The 14,788-nt window shown below is 36.1% G+C and overlaps 1 long non-coding RNA gene across 5 annotated transcripts; it reads left to right on the forward strand.

Annotated features, from left to right (window-relative positions):
• The first annotated feature begins 567 nt into the window (after window positions 1-567).
• LOC103860549 lies at window positions 568-6,650 on the forward strand. 5 transcript variants are annotated; one of them, XR_004456006.1, is made up of 6 exons: window positions 568-647; window positions 812-4,874; window positions 4,943-5,012; window positions 5,105-5,190; window positions 5,282-6,110; window positions 6,207-6,650. It is a non-coding gene; the product is annotated as an uncharacterized LOC103860549 (long non-coding RNA). The 5 variants fall into 5 exon arrangements; XR_004456005.1 differs by having other exon boundaries at window positions 5,105-6,110; XR_004456008.1 differs by having other exon boundaries at window positions 812-5,732; window positions 5,814-6,110.
• The last annotated feature ends 8,138 nt before the right edge of the window (window positions 6,651-14,788 follow it).

The raw sequence follows: 14,788 nt of genomic DNA on the forward strand, positions 1-14,788 counted from the left end.
TAATACAACTATGCCTTCTAACACAACCGGTAAAACCTGTAAACAAAAAAACACTAATGTAATAATACTTACTTAACACACATACATCATGGCCTTTGGAGAATCACATACTGAATTGTTTCTTTCCCATTTTTGATCCACATGGTAACCACCAAAACCATTTTTGGAGTAGCTTTGCCTAGGAGATGCCCATCTGCAACGGCTCGCTTGGCTACTGACGGAAAGCTTTGCGCATCTAAAATCTATGGAGTCGCCGACAACGTAAACGGCACCGCCGCAAGGTTCGTCAACACTTCCTTCAAACGCCTTAATCTCTTCGGTTTACGAGGCTGTTACATGTACTATTCCCATGGATGTCGTCAGTTACACATATCTTTTTTGCTGTGAATGTTCTTGAATTGATCGGAGAAGATGAACAGTTTTTGTAATATTGTATTCTATACTATTTTATGCGTATGGAATAGAAATGTAAAACAATATGTATTATGAATGTTTTATTCATGTAATGTGAAATATTATGTTACTATACTTATTTGTCATGTATCGTTCCATTTGATGATTAATAAAGAATGTGTTATTTTGTTCACCAATATGTATTATACTATGTATTTTGTTCCATTCTATTTGGGTTTAGGATTTATACTTGGGTTTAAGGTTTAGTGATTAAGTTTTAGGGTTTAATATTTGGAAAGTATGGTTGAGGTTTGATAGTGCCCCTATCGTGTATCGTTTCATTTGATAATTAATAAAGAAAGTGCTATTTTGTTCACAAATATGTACTATACTATGTATTTTGTTCCATTCCATTTAGGTTTAGGGTTTATATTTGGGTTTAGGGTTTATATTTGGATTTAGGGTTTATATTTATGTAAGAGTTTAGTGATTAGAGTTTAAAGTTTAGTATTTATAAGGTGAGAGAGTATGGTTAGGGTCAACATTAATTTTTTCTTTGCAATTATAGATATTCCATAAATTCACTAATATATGCTATGTTATTTTCTTTGTTCCATTCTATATGGATTTTTGGTTTATATTTGAGTTTATGGTTTATATTTAGATTTATGATTTACTGATTAGAATTTAGGATTTAGTATTTAAGGGTCGTGGTAAGATTGGGATTTGGATATGATTAGTATTTAGGGGTTGTAGCTGGGGTTGTAATCATATACTACTTCGGTGATGTAGAATAGAATTCTCGGTACATATGTATGTGGTTAATAAATGTATACGTGGATGACTCCACCATAAGAAAGACATCATCTACTCTCTCTCACTTGTAACTGAAAACCTTTTAAGCTATGAGGCAGAACCAGATAAAATGGGACATAAATATATGACATTTAATTATGTCAAAATCATTGTTACTTACTTAATTTACCTTCCAAATATGGCTATTACACAAATAAGCCCTTGATATTATGCAACTTATTCAATTTCTTCAAAGAAATTATGTGTATAGTGATTATAGTTAAGATTAACAGGTCAATAATGATTATATTTGTGTATCATCAAGATAATAACAAGATGTTGATCCTTTGAAATGGAAATCATTTTTGTGATTCGCATTTTTCCTTTACGGTATAGTAATAAACCAGAAAGCTCTAAAAAAGTATATTGCACTTATTGTATTTTGTACAGATATCTCCAAGTAACAAAAATAAAAAGAAAAATTTACACTCATTACACTGGACAAGACAGATACTCATCACAAGACAATACACTATAAGGACAAGGGTTTGGGGATCACGAACTTGAGTCACACCTTCAAGCATCTGTGTAATATTTCTCATGTTAGGTCTCAATCCCTATTTTCACATATCTCTCTACCGTCCCCACGTCTTCAATCGCCTCTAAATCGTTTTCGGTTAGATCCTCCAACCTCCTGTCTCGAAAACAGTCGTAAGCCCAATCGATGAGAATCACACTTTCATCAAGATCGACGGCTTTCTTGCAGCACACGATTTCTAAAAGCACGACTCCGTAGCTATAGACATCTACTTTGGATGTAATGGGACTGTTCCTGAACCACTCAGGTGTAACATACCCTTTTGTTCCTCGGATGTTGGTGAGTGTATGCGTTTGGTTCATCATCAGAAGCTTTGCTAGACCAAAAGATTCTAGGTTTGTAAGACGCATCTAGAAGTATGTTCTGTGGTTTTATGTCGCAATGTATGATTTGCTCTTTACATTCTTCATGTAAATACAAGATTCCGCGAGCAGTCCCAACCGCGATTCTCTTCCTATCTTCCCAGCTCGGTCTCGGACGCCTAAAGAGAAAATCGGCTAGTGTCCCGTGTGGTATGAACTCATAGACTATCAAACGGCTCTGTCCTTCGTTTCAGAAGCCAATCAGCCTCACTAGATTCTTGTGATGGATCTGACCATTCACTTTAACCTCATTCTTGAACTCATTCTCGTTTTCTTGAGCAACGCGGTCTAGTTTCTTGACAGCCACGCAACTTCATCACGACCACTAATTTTTATAAATCCTTTGTAAACGATCCCAAAACCTCTCTTCCAAGCTCGCTGTATGTAAAGACCCTCAGATTCAACTCAACTGAAGTTGATGTCGCGGCACCGATATCTCTAGCTTGACTCAGTTTCTTCTTCCTCTTATTTATCCTTCTATAAAGAGCAAGTAATATGCAATTCAAAAGAGCTGAAGTTCCAAGCAAAACCGAACAAGCGATGATCAACCAGCCGCTGTTTCTCCCTATATATCTGGTAACTGGAACATCAACAACGCCTTTTAAAACCTTAATGAGTGTATACTGTATAGCTATCACGTGGATCATCGTTATTACCATTAGGTGCTCTTTGTCCGAAAGACAATGGAAACCTCTTCGCCCAACATACTCGATCATTTCCGTAAACCACAGCAGCACAGAAACAGTCGTTAAGACAAGCATTTCTACACTTGTCTTCATCAAAATTACTGTACCTCTGGTAATCCCCGTACGGCCAGTTAGTGCGGTCTACACGCATAAGCTCATAAACATTAACATGCACGTTTTCAGTTTCGTTATTCTCTGGTCCACAAGTCTGCATCTCGAAATCCGGCTTGCAGTCACCGTACTCGTCACTAGGATCCATCAACAAGAACTTCTCGGGACATTGACACTTCGGCCTCTGTCCATCACCCTAAATGCATATACTATTAAACCCACAAGCTACATTACCAAGAGCTACTTTGGAGCTCTTCTCACATATATTATCCGGCACAGCCCAAGCCAACTCCCACCCGTTGTTCCGGCCTGCTCTTTGGAGTGATGGTATTGAGCGAAAACCCCGTCGAAATGTAGAACGGCGCGGCGATATACGTCTCTAGAAGATATGGGAACGTCTTCGTCTTTGATACCAAATCTTGTTGCATTGTCGCTTCGTAGAACATACATGTAGCCTGACTGGTTGAAAACTAATCGAGTCCTTTCCTAGTAGGAGAAGTATACATCTGTTTCCGCTAGCGACTTGGAGCTGAGAACGAGAAGTTTAAGATCTCCGTCGTCACTTAGATGTAGCCTGAATCTTCCTTTCTTGAATCTTGTCTCCGTTAGGCGAGATGAGAGATTACTTCCAATCTCTATACTCTGCATCATCCCCAAGTCTATATATGCTTACAATAACGTATGAAATACTATGATATTATGTGAAACCTATAAAATGATATCATAGTTATTTGACAAATATATATTATTCATAATTTTAATAAGAAAACCCTAGACAAAAGTATCTGCCTCAATTTTTTTTTTTTTGCATTAGGTTCATCAAGTTTTTTTTTCAACCATGGAAGCTATGGACATTAGGTCCATAATCTCGCTCATACTCATAATCAGTATTTAGATATTCCTAACAAAAGAATGAACTTGCGTACCAAAGGTGTTTTGACTCTGGGGCACAAGGTTTTTTTTTTTTTTTGCTAAAGGGGGCACACGGTTTTTACTCGCCCGAATTAATAATAACTATACTACCCCGTCAGTTTTGAAGTTAGTTATCATGCGAAAATTGACTCACCTGAGTAGGCAACAGAGTGTCGGTGGGATGACCGAAGCTCGACCACAAATCTTCGCCGGAATCTTTGCTCAGCAACCGGAAGTTTCCAGCGTCCGTTATGTGCCCTCGAGAAACAGAGCCACTACCTGGGGGAAGTGAAGAACTCCAATGCTGTTGACCTCGAGGGTCTGTGATGGCCAGACCGCGATCTGCTGCAAATGTAACCTTCGAACCCTCAGGGACAAGACCGGTGGTTGTGTTGACTGCTTGTGCGTGCCACACGATGGTTTTGTCAGGAATCTTGTCGAACCAAATGGAGAGAGTGAAACCATCGTTTGGCTGGATCTTGCGGAACCCGAACGATGCTTTCGGCGCGGGGCTGCTTCAACAGATCAAAACGGTAGTTGTAAAACAAGTAAAAGATAAATCATTGAACAAGAGAGGAAACTCATTTTACTGGAAGATCTTGAGATTGTTCAAGATTTACATAGGCCCTGTTCGTTTGCTCAGTTGACTGATCCATCTGGGTGAAGGTGAGTATTGATGTTCGTTTAGTAGACTTAATCGGTACATCCAGATGGATCAGTTGGGTGAGTTTCGAAAACTCAGCTGAATTTTTTTAAAAAAGCTGGCTGAGTCTTCACCATGCATCTAGCTGCAGCTGATTCAGTCAAAAACGGTCAATGACCAAAATAACCCCCCCACATAACCCTAAATTTAATTTTAATCTCTCAGCCTCTCTCTCTCACGCTCTCTCTCTCTCTCTCTCTCTCTCTCTCTCTCTCTCTTTTGGCGGCCAATCTCTCTCTCTCCGGCCACCTCTCTCTCCGGCGACCTCTCTCTCCGGCGACCCCTCTCTCCGGCGACCTCTCCCTCTCGCTCAAGTAAGATTGTGTTGTGAGTTTTCTGTTTTGTTGAATCGCTTACATATGAAATCCAATCTCTCTTTCAGGTTCTCTCTCTCACTCCGGCGACTTCAGCTCCGGCGACCTTAGCTCCGGCGACCTCTCTCTCTAACTCAAGTAAGAGTCTCTGAGATCTCAATGTTGTGGGTTTCTGTTTTGTTTGGAATAGTTTTATCACCTCACCATATATGAATCTCTCTCTCTCTCAGATTCTCTCTCTCTCAGGCTCTCTCTCTCACTCCGGCGACCTCAGCTCCGGAGACCTTAGCTCCGGCGACCTCTCTCTCTAACTAAAGTAAGAGTCTTTGAGATTTAAATGTTGTGGGTTTTCTGTTTTGTTTGGAATAGTTTTATCACCTCACCATATATGAATCTCCCTCTCTCAGGTTCTCTCTCTCAGATTCTCTCTCTCACTCCAGCGACCTCAGCTCCTAAGACTCTCTCGCTCAAGTAAGACTCTCAGGGATCTAAATGTTGTGGGTTTTGTAGATTGTTCTTCTTCAAGTATGTAGTTTATAAGTCTGTACTTTGGAATCAATTATCTTCAAGTCTCTAGTTTATATCCTATAAGTTATGTTATGGGTTTTGTTTGCATCTTCAAGTCTCTAGTCTGTACATTAATAACTTTCATTGTTGTGTTCTCTTTGAATATATTTGCCTATCTTTTTGTTGAATACAAAGCTCTTGTCATGTATCAGTCTTTATAAGCTTTGCTTAAGTGGATTTGCCAACATTGTTTAATGGTGTCCTGTGTCCCACCTTTCTTTTGGTGTCTAGCAGGTGCAACAAGAAGCTTTCTCATTCTATTAAACAATGACATCCATCCCTGGATCTGATGTGAGTATATTCCACTCTAATCTTTTATTTGATCTCAGTTTTGTCAAGTGCTTTTCTTATTATCTTGAATCTTCAAATAAGAATCTTATATGGAGTGACGAGCAAACACGGTTCTTTCTTCAACTAAGACTTGATGAGAGTTTGAAAAGAAACATAAGAAAGCAGATGGTTAATGAGGCTGGGAGACAGGTGATCATGGATAAGTTCTATGAGGCATTTGGTATAAAAATTCCATGGAGAAAATTTGGGATAAAGTACAATACTTGCAAGAAGCAGTACGACTCTTTTAAGAAGTTAACTCGGAACAGAACGGGACTTGGTTTTACTTCAACTGGATCCATCAACATGAGTGAGGACTGGTGGAATGAGCGATGCAAGGTACAAGTTCTATGATTCTCTTAACTTTACTGGTTCAGTTTTGATTGTGTTGTTGGAAAAATAATGATGTGATGATGATTCTGTGTTATGTTCAAGCAAAGAGTGATGAATATATGAGCTGAATAAATGGGTGAAGATTGTGACAGCAACAATGGCTCTCCACAATTTTATAAGAGATTCAAACCATGAGGATTGTGATTTTGCACATTGGGAAAGAGTGGAAGAATATGAACATCATGGGGATGAAGATGATCATGTTGCATACGTACCAGCTGGAGATAGAGTCATGGAAGCTATACGAGATTCCATTACTGAAGAGATGGCGAGAGGACGTCGACTTCCATACTAGATGTAAGTTGTTTGATAAGTTGTTGTTTGATGGTGTCTTTTGAAGCTTTGTAATGTGAATTGATGATCTCTTTGTGGCAAATGCTTATTCTAGTATGGGTTTGTAGTTTTGTTTCCTTTGGACCAATTGATAATGCAAACTCATTATCCTTTTATGTTTAAGTTTTTATTTACCATGATCTATTTAAAGTTTTTGAGATTATCTTATCTTTATTTATTTTTGGAATTGGTTTTGAGTTATCAATATATCAAAACTATTGTTGGATTTTAGTGTGTTAAAATTTATCATATATCAAACAATTGTTAGACTTTTATTTAAATATTTTAATCAAATTTACAAAATTATAGTCATTATTTATAATTTCATTGTCTTATTTTCATTAAAATAAATTTATGAAATTTAAAACAGAATTTTAAAAAAAAAAATTTGTAATTGTAATTTAGATAAGATATTAAAATTAACAGGATTAATATAAATAATAATCATGATTTAAGAGTAAGATATAGATAAATTAAATACATGTCCTTTTTAGTCATTTTGTCATCAACTGCATTTGGATGCAAATATAAATTAAAAAAATGAACAAACGAACGCAGCTGCATCTGGATGCTTCATCTAGATGCACTTTCCAAATGTACAAACGAACAACACCCAGATAGAGCATCTGACTGATCCATCTGACTGATCCATCTGGATGCACCTTCCAGATGTACAAACGAACAGGGCCATAGTGTATATATATATAAGGTTTAAGTTTCGTTACTACTGAAAGTATAAATAATTAAAAAGGGTTAAGAAGACTCGTAGAATGTTTTTCTTTCCATAAGTCAATGTATCCGATTTTGAAGAGTCAACCGAGTCTTTTCCTCCTTGCAAATATATGGTCTACAAGCTTTCAAAGGGGAAAAAGGTGTACAGCCATAGAACGTGTGTTGTAAACAAGAGTACAAAGTAGTTATATGGAGTATTAATTATGATAGGACCATTTAACGTAGAAGACTTTTTTCCTCGCGGTGAAGTTTGAATGACAAATATACTATGACTTTAAAATTGGGATATTAAATTGTTGTTCAACTTACTTTTATTATAATATCATAATTAATCAGACATTTAATATTTTTCATGTTCTATCGACAAGTCAAATGTTTTTGTCTAATGCATCCATCTGACAAACCTCTTGATCGATACCACATTCGAAGATTCGAATCATGTCTTTCAAGTTTCAACTATAAGCTTACGCTATTACCATTGAGTCCAACCTACTAGCTAGCTATCATCATATATATATACAAAGGCAAATCTTAAATTTAATTTGTCATAAATTTGCTATGGAGTAGATTTTTCGTAAATTCGTTAACGGTTCTAGGTGAGAGTTGGTTTCTAAGGTTACGGTTTTCTGTTTTAGTTTTAGTTTATTAGTTTCCGGGTTTGTCCGACTAATGTATCTCATTCCCTATGTTTAGGTTCCTTTTGTTCGATCATTCTATCTTTGTTGTGATGGGATGATAGTATGTACTGAACTTGTTCGTAAATTCGTTAACGGTTCTAGGTGAGAGTTGGTTTCTAAGGTTACGGTTTTCTGTTTTAGTTTTAGTTTCTTAGTTTCCGGGTTTGTCCGGCTAATATTGTATCTCATTCCCTATGTTTAGGTTCCTTTTGTTCGATCATTCTATCTTTGTTGTGATGGGATGATTGTATGTACTGAACTTGTTCACCTTTGGTGGTTAATTCAAATTCACATATGACAAAAAAGAGAGTTTTCTTAAATTCGTTTTAGTTTGACGGTAATAACATCGACAAACATATATCACATTTTACACGGATGGATTATTGCCATCAACTCATTTGAAACGGTTACATAGTGACGACTTTAATAAGACCGCACGTTAATATATAACTAGATTACAATCCGCGCTAAGCGCGGCTATATTTGTTTTATAGTAATAAAAATTGTTTACTTGATCAATTGATTGAATATGTAGTTTAACATTTAGTTTTATATATTTTTCAATATATGTTAAATGTGTATTTCTAAATTATAAAAAATCTCCACTGAAAATGAATTTTGAGTCCATAAATGTATTATGTATTACTTTAAACTCTTCGCCATTAACTTTTGTTTGAGATCTTTTGGAAAAGTAATTCCTTTAGGAAAAACATTGTAATTTTTGAGGCAATTCGACTAAAAATTAATGGGAAAAATAAGTAAGTGATGATAGGTTAAATAAATTAATGTGATTAGTGTATTTAGTCACAATCGTCCAACTTCTGGTTCAAAGAACAGATTATATCGTTAATTATTTTGTGTATATATTTAGAGTACAATATATATTGAGTATATTAGATATGGTTTCGAAAAAATCTTTTGTTGGTTATTTATAATTGTGTATCAACCAATTAAATATATATTTGTTACATATACTGAGTTGAAGTTTTTTAGTTTCTAGATAGGGTTTAAATCATCACTACTTCATGGTATAAAATCATTAAAGTATTCAAAAACATATAACTAACTTGAATATCCTAAATATTAGATTTGAGTGTATCTTAATAAATATTAAAAATATTTTAATTTAACAATCTAGGATGAAGATATATAAAAATCGACATTAATCAGGTATACATGAATAAATTTACATATTCTATGGGATACATGAACAAATTTACATTTCTATATCAAACATAACTCTAAAAAAGTATTAGCTTATGTTAATATAGATGTATTGCTATTACCTCTAATACAGTATATCAAATCAAAGGTATTGTTGAACAAAAGTTTAAATTAAAATACTAAATGTTTTATTGTATAAACATTTAGTATACATGGATACATTTACATTTCTATATCAAAACCCTACTAAATTATTAGCTTTTGTTAGTATAGGTGTATTGCTAGTTACTCAAATACATTACATAAATAAAATTATTGAACTAAATTTACCACAATAGTAAGTGAAATAATGTGACTCCATATATGATTTTATGTATGGTATTAGTAAATATCATGTATATATAAACCAGACAATGCAATTTAATTCATAAAATATACTGATTGAGTATTGTTTGGTTATGGTCGGTTATTGTTACTATTGGATTTGAATATGCCTAAAATACTGTTTACGAATGGCATATATTATCGTGAGGAGTCAATTTTTTTTAATCATATTGTACCGTCATATATAGGCTAAGAACAAAATACAGTGGCATATGAAATTATAAACACACGGACCTTTAAAATTTCAATAACAATCTTTTTTTTCGAGCAACTAATACTTTAAACTAGGTTAAGACCCGCATCTTGCACGGAATAAATATTATATATATATTATTTTTAAGTATATTTTTACATATTATAAAATAATAAATATATATTAAATAATTAAAAATTTAGTAACTATTACGTATATAATTAAATTAGTACAAATACTTAAATAAATTTTATTTATCCCGACAAACACTTTTTTCTATTTTATATGTTATAAAATTAAGTTTAAATGATATTAACATAAATATATAGTACATTTTTAATACTGACATCTGTTAAAAAATATTTCATACTCATATTATTTTTGATCGTTTGTATTTCTTTATAACAAAAATTTTAAATCAATGATAACAATAAAAAATTTATGGGATGTTTAATAGTTTTAGTAATTTATAATTTTAAAAACATTCAATGCAAAGTTTAAAATCTAAATATTAAGTTGTCAATAATTTTTCAAAATTTTTATCAAAAAATTTCAAATCAAATTCGAAATTAAAATACTTATGTATTTTATATGGTATACAATTTATTTTTAAAAAATATTTAATATGCATATATATAATATTTATTAAATGAGACTTCCTACTTATGTAATTTTGTAACCATTTGTGTTTTGTTATAACATAAATTTTAAACCATGGATCACAAAAATTTCAGTGTGAGATTTTTAACAACTTTAGTCATTGATATTTGTTTTTTTAAATTCAAAATATAACATATACGAAAAAGTGTAAATTTTTATTATATAGTTAATGTGGTTGTTTAATTTATTTTAAAATGAATTAAAAATGATAGAGAATAAACTGATTTTTATCAAATATTTATTATTCAAAATCATTACTTGTCATATATACTTTAGTCACATTAGGCAATTCCGTGATTTTTATTTAAAGAAACAATGAAGAACATTTATAATTAATTTATGGTTAGTTTAATAAAAAAACTTATTACATATTTATATGGACCAACATATTTTTTTAATGATTCTAAGAATGATTGTGGTGATGACATGTGACTACAAAAATATATTGTAATGTTTATCTTTTAATATATATAGGGGATTAAAGGGCATCAAAGGTCCAAGAAACAATTCAGTTACACAGCTGGGCTTTAGAAATTGAGTCTACTAGCCCATTAAGGCTTCTAGAGAAAAATGTAAAACGACAGAACTGGAAAAAGGACGATAGATAAATGATGTCCGACAATACTCCAAAGAGCTCTGTAGGTCCTCGTTTCTGATTAACTGCTCTCATGATCACTTGTGAATCTGATCAGAACCAGATTTTAGTGTAGCCTAGGGAGGAAGCGTGAAGGAAGGCCTCTCTGGCAGCCAAAGCTTCAGCCATACATGCAGATGAGACATGAGTTTGTTCCTCTGTTGATCTCCATGTCAGACGAATCGGAGAAGATCCAACCAAAGTCCACCGTAGCTGATGATGAGATCCAGGCCGCGTCTGTGTTGCACGTGATGGTGTTTGGTGGTAGATGACAAGTTTAGATCTTCATAATGTTCAACTTGTATTACCTCGACCATAAGGCCATATATTTATACATATCAAGAATCTTAACCTAATGATATAAGGCAAGACTATACACCCGTATCTTTCCAAATAGGAAATATTACATATTCCCAATACCCCCCCTCAAGTTGGAGCATGCAAATCAATAATGCCCAACTTGGAAATGAAAATATCAAACTCTTTTCTCCCTAAAGCCTTCGTTAAGATGTCAGCCATTTGATCCTTTGTAGACACATGATATGGCTTGATCACTCCCTTAATAATCTCATCACGGACTCCATGACAATCAACTTCAATATGTTTTGTTCGCTCATCAAAAACTGGATTCAAACTAATATAAATCGCAGGCTTGCTATCACATCTTATTGTCATCGGTCCTTTATGTTCAAAACCCATCTCCAGTAGTAACGCTTTGACCCACTGCAGCTCACGTGTTACCTCATGCATAGCACGATATTCAGCTTCCGCAGATGAACATGAGACAGTATCTTGTTTCCTAGTTTGCCATGAGATAGGAGATGAACCGAGTTGTACAATCCAGCCAGTAAGAGAACGCCTTGTTAGTGGACACGCAGCCCAGTCCGAGTCACACCATCCAGTAAAATGAAGAGAAGGTTCAGCGCTCAGTAATATACCTTGACCCATAGTTCCTTTGAGATATCGAACAACCTTTAAGGCTGCAAGCCAATGTTCTTGACGAGGACAATGCATAAACTGGGACAATATATGTATTGCATAAGTAAGATCAGGTCTTGTCGCAGCGAGATAAATAAGGCGTCCTACTAGACGTCTATAACTCTCTGGATCCGCAAGAAGAGGTCCGGAAGCCAAGCTCAAACGATGGTTCTGATCGATGGGTGATCCAACAGGCTTGCACCCGAGAAGTCCCACTTCTGCAACAATATCAATAGCATATTTGCGTTGACACACATATATACCTTTAGGACTCCTGGAAACTTCCAAACCAAGAAAATACTTGAGAACTCCGAGATCTTTCATGTGGAAACAAGTTGACAAGTAATTTTTGAACTCTTGAATTTTCAGTGGAGAATTTCCAGAGATAATTAAGTCATCGACATACACCAAAACGCGCAGAGACACTCCTTTCTTCGAGTAGATAAAAAGAGAGTAGTCTGACTTTGTCTGAGTAAATCCATACTTACGCAGCGCATCAGCAAGTTTAGCAAACCAGCAGCGAGGAGATTGTTTGAGCCCATAAAGTGATTTGCGTAGACGGCATACTCTGGTTTCATTCGGAGAACCAAACCCTTGAGGTAGCTTCATATATACTTCCTCATCCAAATCTCCATGGAGGAAAGCGTTATGTACATCCATCTGATGTACTTCATGATTCATTTTAGCTGCAAAATCCAAGAACAAACGGACAGTGGTCATCTTAGCGACTGGTGAAAATGTCTCAGTATAATCCAGTCCTTCTGTTTGATGATTCCCTAACACCACTAGCCTTGCTTTATATCTTTCAATGGTTCCATCTGCTCGAAATTTTATCGTAAACACCCATTTACTTCCCAAGGCTTTCTTGCCCGGTGGTAAGTATTCAAGATCCCACGTGTGTTGATCTTCTAGAGCTCGAATTTCAATTCCTGCTGCGTCTCGCCATACTTTATCTTTCATAGCTTCGTTGAATGATCTCGGTTCAGCCTGAGCTGTTAATGCCATAATAAAGTTTCGGTGGTTTTCCGAAAAATTAGCACAAGATAGATAATCTGAGATAGGATAAACCGAACCTGAGAGATGCTGTGGAGAGGAGGAGGGTGAGACGAGAGAGGGAGACGAGAGACGTACTGTATTAGCAACAAAATCTTGAAGACGGGTAGAAGGTTTCTTAACTCGATGACCTCTGCAAAGCAGTTCTGGAACAGGTTCTGGTTCACCGTTTGCAGTTTCTGCGTTTTCCGTAGTGATAGGTGGAGTCGAAGCAACCGTATGATGCTCAATCTCCACTTCTGAGCTCGCATCATCATCACCCTGAGGCAGAACAGGGGACGAGGTCAGAGGATGTATAGGTCGAGGCTGTGTAGAGCTCGTTAGAAACGGAAAAAATTTCTCTCGAAACACCACATCACGAGATGTAAACACAAGCTTGTGTTCCAAGTCATATAATCTCCAACCCTTCTTTCCATATGGGTAGCCTAAGAACACACATCGACGCGTACGAGAGCTGAACTTATCACCTTTGTGATTCTGGTTATGCGCAAACGCCAGACAACCAAAGACTCGCAAATGTTTGTACGATGGGGCCGTTCCATACAACATTTCAAATGGGGTCTTGTTGTCCAGAAGAGCCGAAGGAGTTCTATTTATGAGATGTCCTGCCGCAAGAATACACTCACCCCAATATTCAATAGGTAGATGAGCCTGAAATCTCAATGCTCTCGCTATGTTTAGGATATGTCTGTGCTTCCGTTCAGCGCGACCATTCTGCTGCGGAGTGTGGACACATGAGGTTTGATGTATGATCCCATTTTCCTGAAAGTAACTCGTAAGACACAGAAACTCAGTGCCATTATCACTTCGAATGGTCTTTACTTTCTTGGAAAATTGACGTTCGATCATAGAAAAAAATTCTCGCAGATGTTGAGCGACCTTTGCTTTGTCAGGTAGAAGGTATAACCAGACTGCACGTGAATAGTCGTCAACAATAGTCAAAAAATAGCGAGAACCACAAAATGCAGTAGTACGATAAGGCCCCCATAAATCGCAATGAATTAAATCAAAAACTGCATTCGCTTTATTAGAACTTTCTGAAAAAATCTGCCGAGTTTGTTTAGCTCGTAAACACACATCACAATTCTGAAATAAGATATCACTATCACTAGGTAGGCTACGTAAACCAGGGACCAGGCTGGTAACACGCGGAGATGGATGGCCCAGACGACTATGCCACAACGTAAGATCATCACTGACTTCTGTATGTAGAGCCGTTGGAACTTCAATTCCCCGAAACCAGTACAGTCCCTCTCTCTCTCGTTCACCCACTCCAATCAGCATCCTCGAAGTGCGGTCCTGCAAAATAAGAAGTTTATCCGTTACTTGACCAACCAGATGTTTATCTGTGACGAGCTGACCAAAAGAAATCAGATTTGTATGGAAACCAGGAACCAAGTAAACATTCATAAGAGATAAGTGGGAAGTAAGCCAAATATTGCTCTGTTTTGTTGAAAGGACACTCGATCCAGCGGGTAATATAACCGAGATTGGATCAATATCCCTTATCTCTTCAAGAAGATCAAGTGTCCCTGTCATATGATGCGTGGCTCCAGTATCTAAAATCCAAGAAACATCATCCTTACCACTTAATCGTTCAGTAGGTTTGCTGCCGTTGATAACACGCTGTATGAGCTGCCACTGCTCATCTGTGATTCCGCTTAGACCCTGACAATCTGTATCAGTTACCGCCACATTAGAACTAGCAGACGCCAAATTTGCGTTAACGATTTGAGTTGAATTTGCACGAGGTCCATTTCCACGATCACGACCCGCTGGAGCAGTCTTGTTGCGTGCCTTATCAGGGTACCATTCT

This window comes from Brassica rapa, chromosome A03 (genome assembly GCF_000309985.2).
Source record: "Brassica rapa cultivar Chiifu-401-42 chromosome A03, CAAS_Brap_v3.01, whole genome shotgun sequence".
NCBI classification, from domain to species: domain Eukaryota; kingdom Viridiplantae; phylum Streptophyta; class Magnoliopsida; order Brassicales; family Brassicaceae; genus Brassica; species Brassica rapa.